At 52.7% G+C, this 14,041-nt stretch overlaps 1 non-coding gene across 1 annotated transcript; it reads right to left on the bottom strand.

Annotated features, from left to right (window-relative positions):
• Positions 1–1,525: 1,525 nt before the first annotated feature.
• On the bottom strand, positions 1,526–1,632 carry LOC114227772 (U6 spliceosomal RNA). Its single transcript, XR_003613843.2, has one exon. It is a non-coding gene; the product is annotated as a U6 spliceosomal RNA (small nuclear RNA).
• Positions 1,633–14,041: the final 12,409 nt, after the last annotated feature.

The following is a 14,041-nucleotide window of genomic DNA, read 5'->3' as shown; positions in this document are numbered from 1 at the left end:
GCAGACACAAAAGAGGGCCCACCATTCACTCCGCCTAAACAAAGCACAGAAACGGGACCTTAGACGTTAGCTTCGTGGTTCTCCGCGCAGAGAACTGGAAAGGAACCAACCGGAAGTGGATTTCCAGGGTGTTGGTCACGTTTTGTTACTTGATGACATGCTGGTTACACATGTGGATTCACTTTGAACACTGAGGATACGGGCACTTTTTTATGTGTATACACACTTCAATAAAATTTCCAAACCAAAACAGGCCACCTTCCATCTCTCTCTCTCTCTAAGCACCCTCTCACCCTGAGAATGATGGTTCCATTTATGGAACACCTACTGTGCTGATAAGAGCGATGGTTCCATTCAGGGAGCACCTACTGTGTGCCAGGCCCTGCACCTGTGTCCTGCTGTTTCTCACGACCTCCGTGCGAGATGGAAGGTCATTTTGTGGACGAGGCGCCAGAGATGGAGAGAAGTGAAGCAGCCTGTCCAGTCACTGGCAGACGAGAGGCTGCGCCCCGAGCCCGCCCCGTCTCCACAGCCTGTGTCCTTCCGGCCCCGCCTGTTGCTCCTCTACTTGGTGCTTGGTCTCTTCCTGGTCTGCCGCCTGGCTGGGCTCGTGGTCCTTCGCCGAGGACTTGGCTCACTCCCTCCCTGTCCCTCTGCTCCTTCCCCCGAGCTCTGGGATGGAACTGCCAAGCAGCTGCCACCACTGCCAAGCACCCTAGAGGGCAACATGTTGTTCCTTGATGACAAGCCTCAGGGAGCCACAAACAGTTACTGTCGCCACATGTGGGTGGCCCAGGATTCTGGAACTTGTCCTTGCCCTTGTGCCAGCCCCTCCTGGGAGGGCCCGGCCAGTGTCTGGGGGATCTGCCAAGCCAGGGCCTACAGGAGCAGGGCTGGATTCACACCTGGGACCAGCCCCCAGTGGTAACCTTCCCTGCTCGACCATCTCTGGGTGAAGTAGAGAGTCAGCAGGGACTTGACCCTTGCCCCCTGACGGACTCACAGAGGACATTCCTGGCGTTTTGGGGGGAGGCCCCTCCCATAGGTCTTGGGAACGGCATGAGCAGTGTGCTCACTGCCTCCTGCATGCCGCCTCCTGCCCTGTCACCCTGGAGTGAGAGGAAGTGCCAGGTACTGCTCTAGGCGGGCATTGAAGGGACAGATGCCATCAAGAAAGAGGCAATGTCCCTTCCCACACGTAGCTTGGCCTCGGTGGGGATAGTGATCAATACTTACTGAGCATTCACTCTGCTGGGCAGTGTTCCAATCTCTTATGTAGGCATCATCGCTGAGGCCTTTGAAGAACTCCTGGGGTAAATACTATTATAATTCCCATTTTATGACGAGGAACTGAGGCTGAGAGTATAAGTGACTGGCCGTGGTGGGCAGCATCTGGGGTGGCCTGGCCTCTCCCCTCCTGTCCATCGCTACATTCCAGTGTGGGCTGGGCTTTGTGCCTCACTTCTAATAGAGGATAGGGAAGAAATAATAGAATAGGGTAGAAATAATGGAATGCCACTTTTTTTTTTTAATGGAATGATTCATGAATTGGCATGTCATCCTTGCGCAGAGGCCATGCTAATCTTCTCTAAATCTTTCCAACTTTAGTATATGTGCTGCCGAAGTGAGCACAGAATGTCACTTCCGAGACTGGGTTATAAAGCAACAGTGGCTTCCATCTCGGGTGCTCCCTCGAGCTGTCCCTCGGACCCCTGCCCTGAGGGGAGCCGCTGCCGGGCCCCGAAGGAGGCAGCCCTGGGGGAGGGACATGCCAGGGAACTTGGAAGCAGTCCTTTCCCAGTGGAGCCTTGAGATGACACAGCCCCGGTGACACCTTGATGGCAGCCCTGGGAGAGACGCTGAGCCGGACAGACATCCAGCAAAGCTCCTCTCGGATCCCTGACCCACAGCCACTGGGAGATAACAGTTGCTGTTTCCAGCAGCCGAAGGCTGGGGTGGTTTGTTACGTAGCAATGGAGAGCTAACGCACTTTCCCATATTCACATAGCCCATCTGGGTTAGACCTAGAATTTGAATCCAAACATGGCTGACTCCTAAGTCCATGCTTTTAACCACTCTCTGTATTGTTTGCCTGGATGGTAGAAGAAACACGATTGATGCTTGAACTGAACTGAGCCTACCGGAAATGGGTGATGAGGCTGACGGCTGAGTAACCTTGGGCAAGATTCTTAACCATCCTGCGCCTCAGTTTTCCCATCTATAAAACGGGGATGAGCCTGGCTGGAGCCGCTCAATGGTCGAGTGTCAACCTATGAACCAGGAGGTCAATGTTCGATTCCCAGACAGCGCACATGCCTGGATTGTGTGCTCGATCCCCAGTAGGGGGAGTATAGGAGGCAGCCGATCTATGATGCTCTCTCATCACTGATGTTCCTATCGCTTTCTCCCTCTCCCTTCCTGTCCCTGAAATCAATTAAAAAACAACAACGAGGATGATAACAATACTCAATTTCATAGGGTTGTTGTGAGGGTTAGAAGAGTTTACACATGTGAAGCTCTTAGGTTGAGAACCGCTGCTGTATAGCCTAAGACCATCGGAAAACACAGATATTTACAATACGATTCATTAACAGTAGCAAAATTATGGTTATGAAGTGGCAACGAAAATAATTTTATGGTTGGGGGTCACCACAACAGGAGGAACTGTATTCAAGGGTCGCGGCATTAGAAAGGTTGCGAACCACTGTCTTAGAACACAGTGAACACTCAATACGAGTTAACCATTACTAGTATTAGATGACTGATACATACACATATTAAATGAAATAATAGTTGGCTCAGACTAACTATTTTTCGGTGCCTCTGAAAAATCAGTGTTCTCATTTACAAAACAGAGATAACAATATTGTCACTCCTTGTTGTCAGGATTAGGTAAACGAGCACAGTGCCTGGGACATACAGGAAGCTTAATAAATGGCCCCCAAACAGGACTGTATTGACGCATGTTCTGAGGGTAGCACGTGGAAGATGGATGATCCGTAAGTGCCGTTACAGTCCAGCCCACCGACCCCACGCACCTGAGACACTTCACACTCCCCTGCTCTGGGCCTGGGGCCCTCGGAAGGTGTAGGGTAGGTGAGGGTGTGGGGTAGAGAGTGTGTGGTTTGTGGGAAATCCAAGAAGGGGCCTAGACCCTCTCCCTGGTCCTTAGGAATGTGCTCCCTCAGAGGATCATGTTAGCAATGCTCCAATTAGAGGATTATGTGAACAATCCCAAGGAAACTGGTTCCCTGAAAATCTCCAGGTCCCCGAGGCCCAGAGGCTGAACGAACCCCAGCCCAGAGGACGTCACCGTTTCTCATTCCAATCGGATCTTTCCTGCTATCGCGTGGTTTGCACTCCAAAAGCAACAAATAAGCAAATAACACAAAAAAGATGGGCAACTCTGCAGCCCTCTGTGGAAATGTTTGCAAAAATGTGATGACCATTTTTGTTCAAAGATTTAGAGATTTGTGAGACATGTTTGTCTAACGTCCTCTGCCAATTTCTGATTGAGTCCTTGGGCATGTCCAAGTGCCAGCTATCATAAAGGAGGAAGCACAAAACACAGCTCCCAAATGACCCTGGAACATACTTTTTAAAAAGTACAACTAGCCGAAACCGGTTTGGCTCAGTGGATAGAGCGTCGGCCTGCGGACTGAAAGGTCCCGGGTTCGATTCCGGTCAAGGGCATGTACCTTGGTTGCGGGCACATCCCCAGTCGGGGGTGTGCAGGAAGCAGCTGATCGATGTTTCTCTCTCATCGATGTTTCTAACTCTCTATCCCTCTCTCTTCCTCTCTGTAAAAAATCAATAAAATATATTTAAAAAAAAAAAAAGTACAACTAGTTGCAAGCACCCCAACGCCATCATTTTCACGAGGTCCAACCGCGTTGGCTGTGAACTTCAGGACGGGAAAAGCGTGGGCTGCGGTCCTGGCTGGGGCAAGTCACTCCCCTCCTCTGGATTTTCTCATCCATAAAGTGTCTCTCTTAGATCTGACCACTGATTTTCACATTGGGTTTCCCGAAGCTCTTGGGGTGCCCTGGGAGGACTCCTACCCCCACATCAATCAGAGGTGCTCCCCTTTAATTGGTCTCACATTTTAGGCTTCCAATTCTGATTTTTTGGATTTTCCTGCTTAGGAAAAAAAAAAAAAAAAGACGTGAAAGCTACTTTCTCAGATCCTCTGTAAGCTCCTGTCCAGCTCCTGATATTGCTGGTTTGTGTTCAAGAGCAGAGAGAAAGGGGGCATAAAAATGGCATAGAAAACATAGAGGTCAGGCTCAAAAAACATCCCTAAAGCAAAGACCATCCCTTGCTGTCGGGAGGAGGAGAGTGGGGAGCTGCTGTTTGTGGGGGTCCTTGAGAAGAGCTGCAGAGGATCTCAGATTCGGGGAGCGGCTGCCCCACCCAGGCGGGGGCAGAGTGGGTGGAGGGAGGGTTCCAAACCTGTGAAATTCCTGTGTGGGCCGAGCAATTCCTAGATGGGGAAAGGCCCAGTGACCACAAGTCAACGTTTGTTCTCTGCGTTTCTTTCCTTCTACCTGCGCTTACTCCTCCCAGCTTTCCAACCTGGGTTACGCATTCAACAGACATTGAACAGACACCCATGAGAGCCGACCGTGTGCGCAACACCATGCGTGTGCCCCGGGGGCAGCCGCGGGCATTCCAAAGGGCGAGCAGGACCTGACTCCGGGTACTAGGGCTCCTGGGGAGAACTACAATCGCGGGGGACAGGGACCCAGGGGCTACTCGGGTGGGCTTCCTCGGGAGAAAACCTGAGAGAGAGGTGAGCACTAACCGGGTGAGAGGGAACGATCCAGGTGAGGACCCCCCCCCCCCCCCCAGGGAGGGAGCCACAGGAGACCCAGGGAGGCCTGAGGCCCGCACCAGCCGTTTGCCCGAATAGCGTGTTGGTTGCCCCAAATATTGTGCCTCTTTGGCTGGGGATGGAGTTGATGGTACTGAATCCCACCGCACCCTCAGCCCTTGATCTCCCAAAGGCCCGGGAGAACAGAGCTGGCACAAGGCGCCAGGTGGGCCTGGGTGTGAGCACACAGGGGCTCGTCCCCCTCTGCCTGTCTGTGGGTGCGTCCTCAGCACCAGCAGAGGGTCTGGCCTCCCAGAGATGCTCGTCAGTGTCTGTGGAATGAGTGACAGGTGAGGAGGCGCTGCAATGCGGCGGCTGAGAGCATGGGCTCCAGAGCACGGCAAACCTGGTCCCACATCCCGGCTCCGAACAGCCCCGCTGCGGGGCTTGGGCCAGTTCGTGGAGCAGTGATGGGAGCGGCAGTACCGACCTCAGTGAGCCCAGACGCGGAGGTGTTATCGTGGCAGGAACTCGGGTGTGTGGTCCACAGGGGTCTGGCGTGTGGTGCCGGGCAGGGTGGTGAGGGAGACTGGACCCCATCTCCAGGTGCCCAGAGGCCTTCCTCAAAGAGGCTGCCGGTTGTGGTTTAACCTCACTGAGGAGAGAGACCGAGGAAATTGTTGGGCGATCTGAGAAGAGAGAATAAGGCCGGATGAGAGAAAGAACTTCCACAGAGGGAATGGGCCCAAGGGGTCGGCGGGACCCAATGGAGGTCTGACAGGGGTCCTGTGGACATCTTCTCCTGGAAATGTTGGGGTCACCGCCTAGCTGCACAGCCTGGCTTTTCTCTCTGTGGCTCCCTGCCTCCTACCACTTGGGTGCCTGCTGGAGGCCGAGCCCACCAGCACTTCCTGCAGCTCCTCACTGTAGACACTGGATGCAGTGAGACAGAAGGCACAAGAGGGCGTGAGGAAGGTGGGGAGTGGGGGGGGGGGGGTTTGAAGCCACTGTCTGGAGCCTGTGGTGGGGGCAGTGGGGGCAGGATGGACCCCCTGGGAGTAAACGCGGATGCCCAGGGTCATCCCAGCCCTGCCCCAGCTTTGGAGCCAGATGATCCGTCCCCCGCCCAGGTGAGGTGGGGAACGTGCAGCGTGTGTTACATGGGCCGTAGCAGGGCTGCTGTCTGTGTGCGAGCTCATGAGACCCTTAGGCCAGACAGCGAGGGCTCAGGACAGGACAGGATTCCGCACAGGGCGGCTGTGGCCAGGGAGCTCACCTGCATTGTGGAGGTTCGGCCAGGTCCTACCTTCCCTCTCCAACTGCAAAAGTGGAGGTGAGCAATGGGCCTTTCAAAACGTCTCTGGTTTTGTTTTGGGGTAGTGGAGACTTAGCTAACAGAGTTCAGCAGTGTGATTAAATGAAGCTAATAACAAAATCAATCTGCCACATAATTATATACACACTGCTATTATGCTGCATGGTAATTAGCCATAAATACTAAACAGGCCACAAAACCAGAGGTAACTGGGGTGCCTTTTGCACAGCCATGCCAGTGGGTACTACAGCTCTCTTTTTGTCTGGTTAGCTCTCCAGGGTCCAGGCTGAGAGTTTACCTGAGGCCAGACCATTATCCATCATGCTCACACTCACCTGTTGTGCCTCCTTGCCCCAGGGACTTCCTTCCATGTTTCCATCACCCCAGGACCCACCTGTGTCCCCCCAAGTGAGGGGCCTTGGGCAGTCCCATCTAGTCACTCCTTATTCCCGTGCTGGCCTCCAGGTTGCTGTCCTTCTTTAATTTATTGACAAATATCTGTGCGTGACCCCACGTGGCAGGCTCTGTACTGGCTGCTGGAGAGACAGGGGTGAAGGGTCCAGCCAAATGGTCAGGAGGAAACGGTGAGGCATTTGGGCTTATGGGGAGGAATTATGTTTGCTCTCTGATGTCTGTACACACATATTATTGCTAGTGACCAAGATATTTTTGTATGACTCAAAAATGGTTATTTGTTTTTTAAAAAAAGAGATGAATAAGATCCAGTTTTTTAATCTAAAAGAGCCAATGAGCTGGCAGCGGGAACCAGCCTCCTCCTGCTCACCACTAGGCCCTGGGAAAAGCTGGAGGGGTGTACAGAGGCCATGGGAGAAGGGGTGCAGGCAACGGCTTTTGTTGGGATGAAGGGAAAGGGACTGGGGCCCAGCTCAGAGCAGGTTTCATTGAGCGGCATCTTGAAGGATGAGGAATGATGATAGTGGCTAATGTACATTGAGCACTTCCGACGTGCCGGCACTGCTCCACGTGCTGTGTATGGAGTAATGTGTGATCGCCGTAGCTTTGCCATCCCCCCATTTTATAGAGGAGGAAACTGAGTGTAGTGGATTGAATGATGTCCCTGAACAGATAGGTGCAAGGCCTAACCCCTGATCCCTGTGAAAGTAGCCTTATTTGGAAACAAGGTCTACAAACATAATTAAGGATCATAATTATTTTAATATCTTAAAATTAGATTATGGAGAAAATCAAGATGGCGGCATAGGTAAACGCCTGTACTCACCACCTCCCACAACCACATCAAAATTACAAGTAAAATACAGAACAACCATCATTCAGAACCACCTGAAAGCTGGCTGAGTGGAAGTCCTACAACTAGAGAAGGAAATAAGGAAGTACATTGAGATTGGCAGGAGGAACTGAGGCACAGAACAGGCTGGTCTGACACCCATGTGTGGCGTTTTGTTCATTGGGAGGGATATTGTGGCTGTGGAGGCCTCCTGTGAGGAGCAAGGGGATCCAACCCCACACCAGAGCCCCAGCCCAGGGTTCCAGAGCTGGGAAGAGAAGTCCGGTAACTCTGTGGCTGAGTGACACGGAGGCTGCTGGAGTCCCAGGTGTTCCTCTTAAAAGGGCCAGCATGTGGACTTACTCAGACTTGATCCCTCTGGGCTCCAATGCTGGGATGGTGGCTTTAAAGGAATCTGGGACATTCAGGGGAGGAACTGGATTGTCTGGCATCAAGGCAATAACTCAGGGGTGGCTTTCTCCAAGACAGGGCTGCTCTCAGGAGTCATTGTTCCTGTGCTGGGACCGCCCCAGTTGCAGAGCTGACTGGCAGCCATATCTGCATTTCCATCAGCCTGGCTCACACTGTTCACGCCACCCTGGTGACTCCCTGAGACCCTGTTCCATCCAATTTGCTGCCCCACTCAAGTTGATGCAGCAGCTTTTCCATATGAATGGTCTGTCCTGGCTCAGGCTTCAGATTTTCCTAAAATCTCTCAAACAAACAGCAGCTGGCATCAGCAAGACCCAGCACTAGAAGCAGCCTGCCTTGTTTCACAGTTTGGCCTCACCTGGGCATTTCCAAGCCCAGCACAAGTAGCAGCCATCTGCAGATTGTTCAGTATCTCCTGCCAGATGGTCCTAGGCAGTGGCTGACTTTGCACCTCCCAGGAGGCCCCAGAGGCAGTGCACCCATTGGACAGCTTCAGACCATACCAGATTACAACTCTATACATCCACAAGTGACACACTAAGGGGCAGACTCAGTGAGCACCAAAGCCCCACTGAAGCAAGTCCTGCTCCATAGGGATGTCTCCTGCATAGCAGTCCTTCCACTGTAGTTGAAGCTGGTCCTCACAGCCAATTGGCCTAGAGGTCAATTCCTCCCAGTGACACCAACAGCAATCAAGGCTTAACTACAACAAGACTGTGCACACAGCCCACATAGGTGTGCACCTAGAGTGCCCAGTTCAGGTGACTGGGGAAGCTGAGCCACTGGGCCCTATAGGACACCTACTACACAAGGCCACTCTACCAATTCCAGGAGATATAGAAGCTACCAAGTACATAGAAACAAACAGAGGGAAGCAGTCAAAATGTGGAGATGAAGAAACATGTCACAAATGAAAGAACAGAAGAAATCTCCAGAAAAAGAACTAAATTAAATGGAAGCAAGGCAACTACTAATACAGAGTTCAAAACAATGGTTATAAAGTTGCTCAAGGATCTTAATGAGAACTTCAAGGGACATAGTGAGATTTTCAAAGATCTTAGTGAAATTTCAAGAATCTTAGTGAGAACATCAAAGACATAAAAAGGACCAGTCAGAAATTAACCATACACTAACTGAAATAAAAAATAATTTACAGGGATTCAATAGTAGAGTAGAGGATTCCAAGAATCAAATCAACCATTTGGGATATGAAGAATCAAAAATCACCCAATCAGAAGAGCAAAAAGAAAAATAATCCAAAAATATAAAAATAGTGTAAGGAGTCTCTAGGACAACTTCAAACGTACCAACATTCACATCATGGGAGGTGTCAGAAACAGAAGAAAGAGAGAGAAAGATATTGAAAACCTATTTGAAGAAATAATGACAGAAACCCCCTACCTGGTGAAAGAAATAGACTTACAAGTCCAGGAAGCCCAGAGAGTCCCAAACAAGAGGAACCCAAAGAGGCCCATACCAAGACACAACATAATTAATATGCCAAGAGTTAAAGACAAAGAGAGAATCTTAAAAGCAGCAAGAGAAAAGTAGTTACCTACAAGGGAGCACCCACACTACTGTCAGCTGATTTCTCAACAGAAGCTTTGCAGGCCAGATGGAAGTGGCAAGAAATATTAAAAGTGATGAATAGCAAAGACCTACAACTAAGATTACTCTACCCAACAAAGCTATCATTTAGAATTGAAGGTCAGATAAAGAGCTTCACAGACAAGAAAAAACTAAAGGAATTCATCACCATCAAACCAGTATTATATGAAATGTTGAAGGGTATTCTTTAATAAGAATAAGAAGAAGAAGAAGAAGAAGAAGAAGAAGAAGAAGAAGAAGAAGAAAAGAAAAATATGAACAATAAAATGGCAATCCTATCTAATAAAATAGTAATATGCAAATTGACCATACCTCTGCTACACCCACAATCCATGCCCACCAGCCAATCAGAAGCAGGTATGCAAATTAACCCAACCAAGATGGCTGTGGCCACAGAGTGAGCAGGAGGCTTGAGTTTCCCCTGCAATGCAGGAAGCCAAGCTTCCCCACACACTCTGGCAGGCCCTGGACTCCACTCAAGGCTACAAAGTTTCAATTATAGAAGGTAAATAAATCCCAGATACCAGGGCCTCCGCTTGGGTTGTTGGGGGGCGTGGCCAGCCTGAAAACCACCACAGGACCCTCACCTAGGCCGCCTCATGCCCCAAGGGAACCCCCACCCTGTTCCAGGACACTCTTCAGGGCAAACCAGCTGGCCCCCACCCGTGTACCAGGCCTCTATCCTATCTAATAAAAGATCAATATGCAAATTGACCGTCACTCCAACACACAAAGATGGCTGCCCCCATGTGGACACAAGATGGCCGCCACAAGATGACCAGCAGGAGAGGGCAGTTGGGAGGGATCAGGCCAGCAGGGGAGGGCAGTTGTGAGTGATCATGCCAGCAGGGGAGGGCAGTTGGGAGGGACCAGGCCTGCAGGGAAGGGCAGTTAGGGGCAATCAGGCTGGCAGGGGAATGGTTAGGGGTGATCAGGCTGGCAGGCAGAAGCAGTTAGGGGCAATCAGGAAGGCAGGCAGGTGAGCAGTTGGAGCCAGCAGTCCTGGATTGTGAGAGGGATGTCTGACTGCCCGTTTAGGCCCGATCCTTCCAGGGACTCCTGGTAGGATCGAGCCTAAACAGGCAGTCGGACATCCCACGAGGGGTCCCAGATTGGAGAGGGTGCAGGCTGGGCTGAGGGACACACACCCCTGTGCATACATTTCATGCACTGGGCCTCTAGTAAATACATAAATATCAACAATTGAATCTAAAAATCAAAATAAATGAATTAGGAATCTAATGAACAAAATAAACTGATAAATAAAATAGAATCGGAGGCATGGAAACATGGAACAAACTGATGAATCTCAGAAGGAAGGGAAAGGGGGTTGGGAGTGGGAAGAGATTAACCAAAGATCTTATATGCATACATGCGTTACCTATGGACACAGACAATAGGGTGGTGAAAGCCTGGGGTGGGACAGGAAGCAGATGAAGGGCAATGGGGAGAAAAAGGGGGACATCTGTAATACTCTCAACAAAAAAGATTTTTTTAAAAAAGGGGGAAATGAGATTACGATCTCACCCTGAGATGAGATCATTTGGGATTTAGGGTGGGAACTAAATCCATTGACTGGTGTTCATGTGAGAGGAAGGAAAGGAGAAGGGGATCTGAGATGCAAAGAACCATGGAAGCAACCATGGGAAGACAGAGCAGACACTGGAGCAATGCCTGGCGCCACCAGAAGCCGGAGGGATGAGCATGGCTTCTCTAGCGCCTCAGGGAAGCACACCTCTTGCATTGATTGAATCTAGCCGGCGAGATGACAAGCTCTCCTCTGGAGAACCACTGGCTTGGGTCACTGGGAGTGACCTTCCCTTCTTCTGCCCCCACCCCCAAGCCCTCATCCACCAGGGTGGCAGTCAGCTGACCCAGGGAACTCAGTCCTAGACTTACTGGTCCACCAGGACCAGCCTGGCTTGGAGAGGGAGCAGGGCTTGTGGTCACTGTGTGGGGACTCCTGCAGGCAGATGGAGCCCCTAAGTGACACAAAATGACAAAGCAGAACATCAGGAGCCAGCGAGTGGCAGGGGGAGAGAGAGTCATAGCAGGGACTCTGTGACGTGGTTCTTACAAAGTCTGGTCCTGTTCCACCATGCTGACATCTCCCTGCGGGAGGAGAGGGGTGACCTTCACCCGGGTCCTGGTCAGGCCTCCTGTGCTGCTTTCCTCCAGACCCCCCCACCGCCCTCCACCCGGCAGACCCAGGAGACAGACGTGCATGTGGCCCTGCGCTAGGGCAGGTGCTGGAGTTGTAATTTGGAGGAAGGAGGGGAACGCGTGGCCTGCGGTTCTGGCTTATCCCACTGACTGCGGTGGAGCTCAGCCTGTCCTCATTTAAGGGAGTGCCGGCCCTCCAGGCCCCCTGGGCCCCTCGGTGGAGCAGCTTGTGCACTTGGACTGCTTCCTGGGCCCACCAGGTGGGGAAGCCGTGAGGTTCCCGCAGCACCTGGAGAGGTGGCCGCAGCCTCTGCTCTGCTCTCCACTGAAACAAACTCCGATCCCTTTGACCATTTAATGGGCTGGGCAGCAGCTCCTTCAGCTCTCAGGGCAGTGATACCTGCTCACTAGGTATCATACTGCCCCGTCATTCACGTGAGAGGCGCAGGGAAGTGGTGATGGCAGAAAGCCGAGTGGGAATCACATCCAGGCCTGACCCCCTCGCCCCCACCCCCCAGATGTGTGTCTCCAAGGAACCAGGCAGGGGTTGGGGAGGTCGGTGCTGGGCAAAAATAGAACTTCACAAGCCAGTAATACAGGGCATGAGAGAGGGGCGCAGAGGAAAAAGGAGGTAAATTGGTGAGACTGAGGAATGCAGAGCGTGAGAACTTAAAGGGGGAGAGGGAGAAATCACACCTCCTTCCTGTCCCCGGGGCAAGGGGTGTGTACCTGCTGTACAGGTACATATGGGCATAGGGCTGCTATCATAGGAGATCCCATACATGTGGGGTCAAACATCATGAACCCTCCTGTGCCCAGGCAGGGGACAGAAATGGATGCACAGCTTGGTGGGGTAACCTAGAGAACCCGCCGTGGAAAGCGGGTGCCTCCACCCCTGCCCCTCCACGTGCCCTGCAGGACTGGGGCCGAGTTGCCAGAGCTCCAGGTCATTTTTCAAGAGAAGCAGGAAATTAATTTTTTTTAAATGTGAACTCTTTTCATTTAAAAATGCTGGTAACCAAAACCAGTGAGAATATCATTTTAGAAAAAGAGGAAGCCATGCTCAGCCCACGGGCGGCCGGAGCAAGCTCTGCTTTATTGCACTGTTCCCAGGAGGGTCTCACCCCCGGACTGCGAGATTCCGAAGACCTGGGGGAGCAGGGGTGGGGAGCCTGGGATTGAGGCTGTGAGGCTGTGAGGCTGTGAGGAAGGAAGCATCCAGATTTCCAGAAGGAAAGCAAACAGGCTGAATGAGACCAATGCAAAGGAGACTGGAGACCTTGTGCCTTTGACCCCTGCAGGTGCCTGCTCTCCCCCAGCTCCTCCCGCTGAGGGCGGCGGGGAGGGAGGGGGCTTGGAGGCGGTGGGAGGCGCTCAGCCTGGTTGTTGAGGAGTGAATCACAGTTCCATGTGATGGGCGCAGTTCACACTTTGTAGGGAACAGGGAGCAACCGGAGCCTGACTTTTCTAAATATACCAGGCAAGCCGGCAGCGCCCGGCTCCGAACTGAGAGTCCTGACAGGAGGCTGGGCCAGCCGTGGATTCCACATTTGCAGGCTGCATCCCAGGCTGGGCTCCTCCCGCGGGAGGGCGAGGGGCTGATGCTGGGAGCGGGGACTTCCGGAAGGAGCCCCCAGACTGCCGGTGGCAAACCCTCATGGCTACAACCACAGCACAGGGCTTCCATGGCCAGAGGGGCCCCATGAACCCCACCCAGACTTCCCTCCTCCTGTTGCCCTCGGCCCTGGCAGGGCTGCCTGGCACAGAGACCCCGTTGTGTCCTCCAAGCTTCCAGGTATGGGCAGTACCCACAGCACCCTCCCCAGGGTGGAGGAGGGTGGGTCTCCCCAATTCCTCCATCTCCTTGAAAGTCTGCACCCGAGATCGCAGTGTGGCATCTGACACCCTCAGTGCGCACCCAGCGGGGCCGCAGGGGAGGAGGAGGGGCCAGCTCTGCCGCTGACCACTGTGTCCCTTTCTCTCCTGGGCATCCGTTTCAACCCTGGATAACGGGAGGCTGGCGGTGAGGACGTGGCGGGGGTTCCGGAAGGCAGGGGCGGGTGTTCAGCGACAGGCTCCCATGGAGCAGCTCATCTTTTCCTGACTTTGGAGGTGGAGGGAAGCAGCCCCGAGCTGCCGGCAGGCGATGCTCAGGCCTGGAGCTCAGGGAGACTTGGGCGTGATTGGCTGTGCCAAGGCTGGAGAGAAGAGGCAGAGATGATCAGAAAGCTGATCTAAAGTCCGGCTTTAGGCTGTGGTTATCAGAGCCCATGGCATGTGCACCCCGGGGGCACTGTGCAGAGGGCGGGGGCCCGGGGGCCTGAGCTGCTGCAGATAAGCAACCAGCAGGCCCTCGGGAATTCCTGTAACCGGACTCTCAGCAGCGTCGCTAAGGAGAAGTGCCTGACAGAAGGCAGAGTCCCAGGAACGCTTTTAGCTCAGCCCTCAGTGCTCAGACTGGCGC

The sequence above is a fragment of the Eptesicus fuscus genome, chromosome 3, assembly GCF_027574615.1.
Source record: "Eptesicus fuscus isolate TK198812 chromosome 3, DD_ASM_mEF_20220401, whole genome shotgun sequence".
NCBI classification, from domain to species: domain Eukaryota; kingdom Metazoa; phylum Chordata; class Mammalia; order Chiroptera; family Vespertilionidae; genus Eptesicus; species Eptesicus fuscus.
This window is presented reverse-complemented; position numbering and strand designations above follow the sequence as displayed.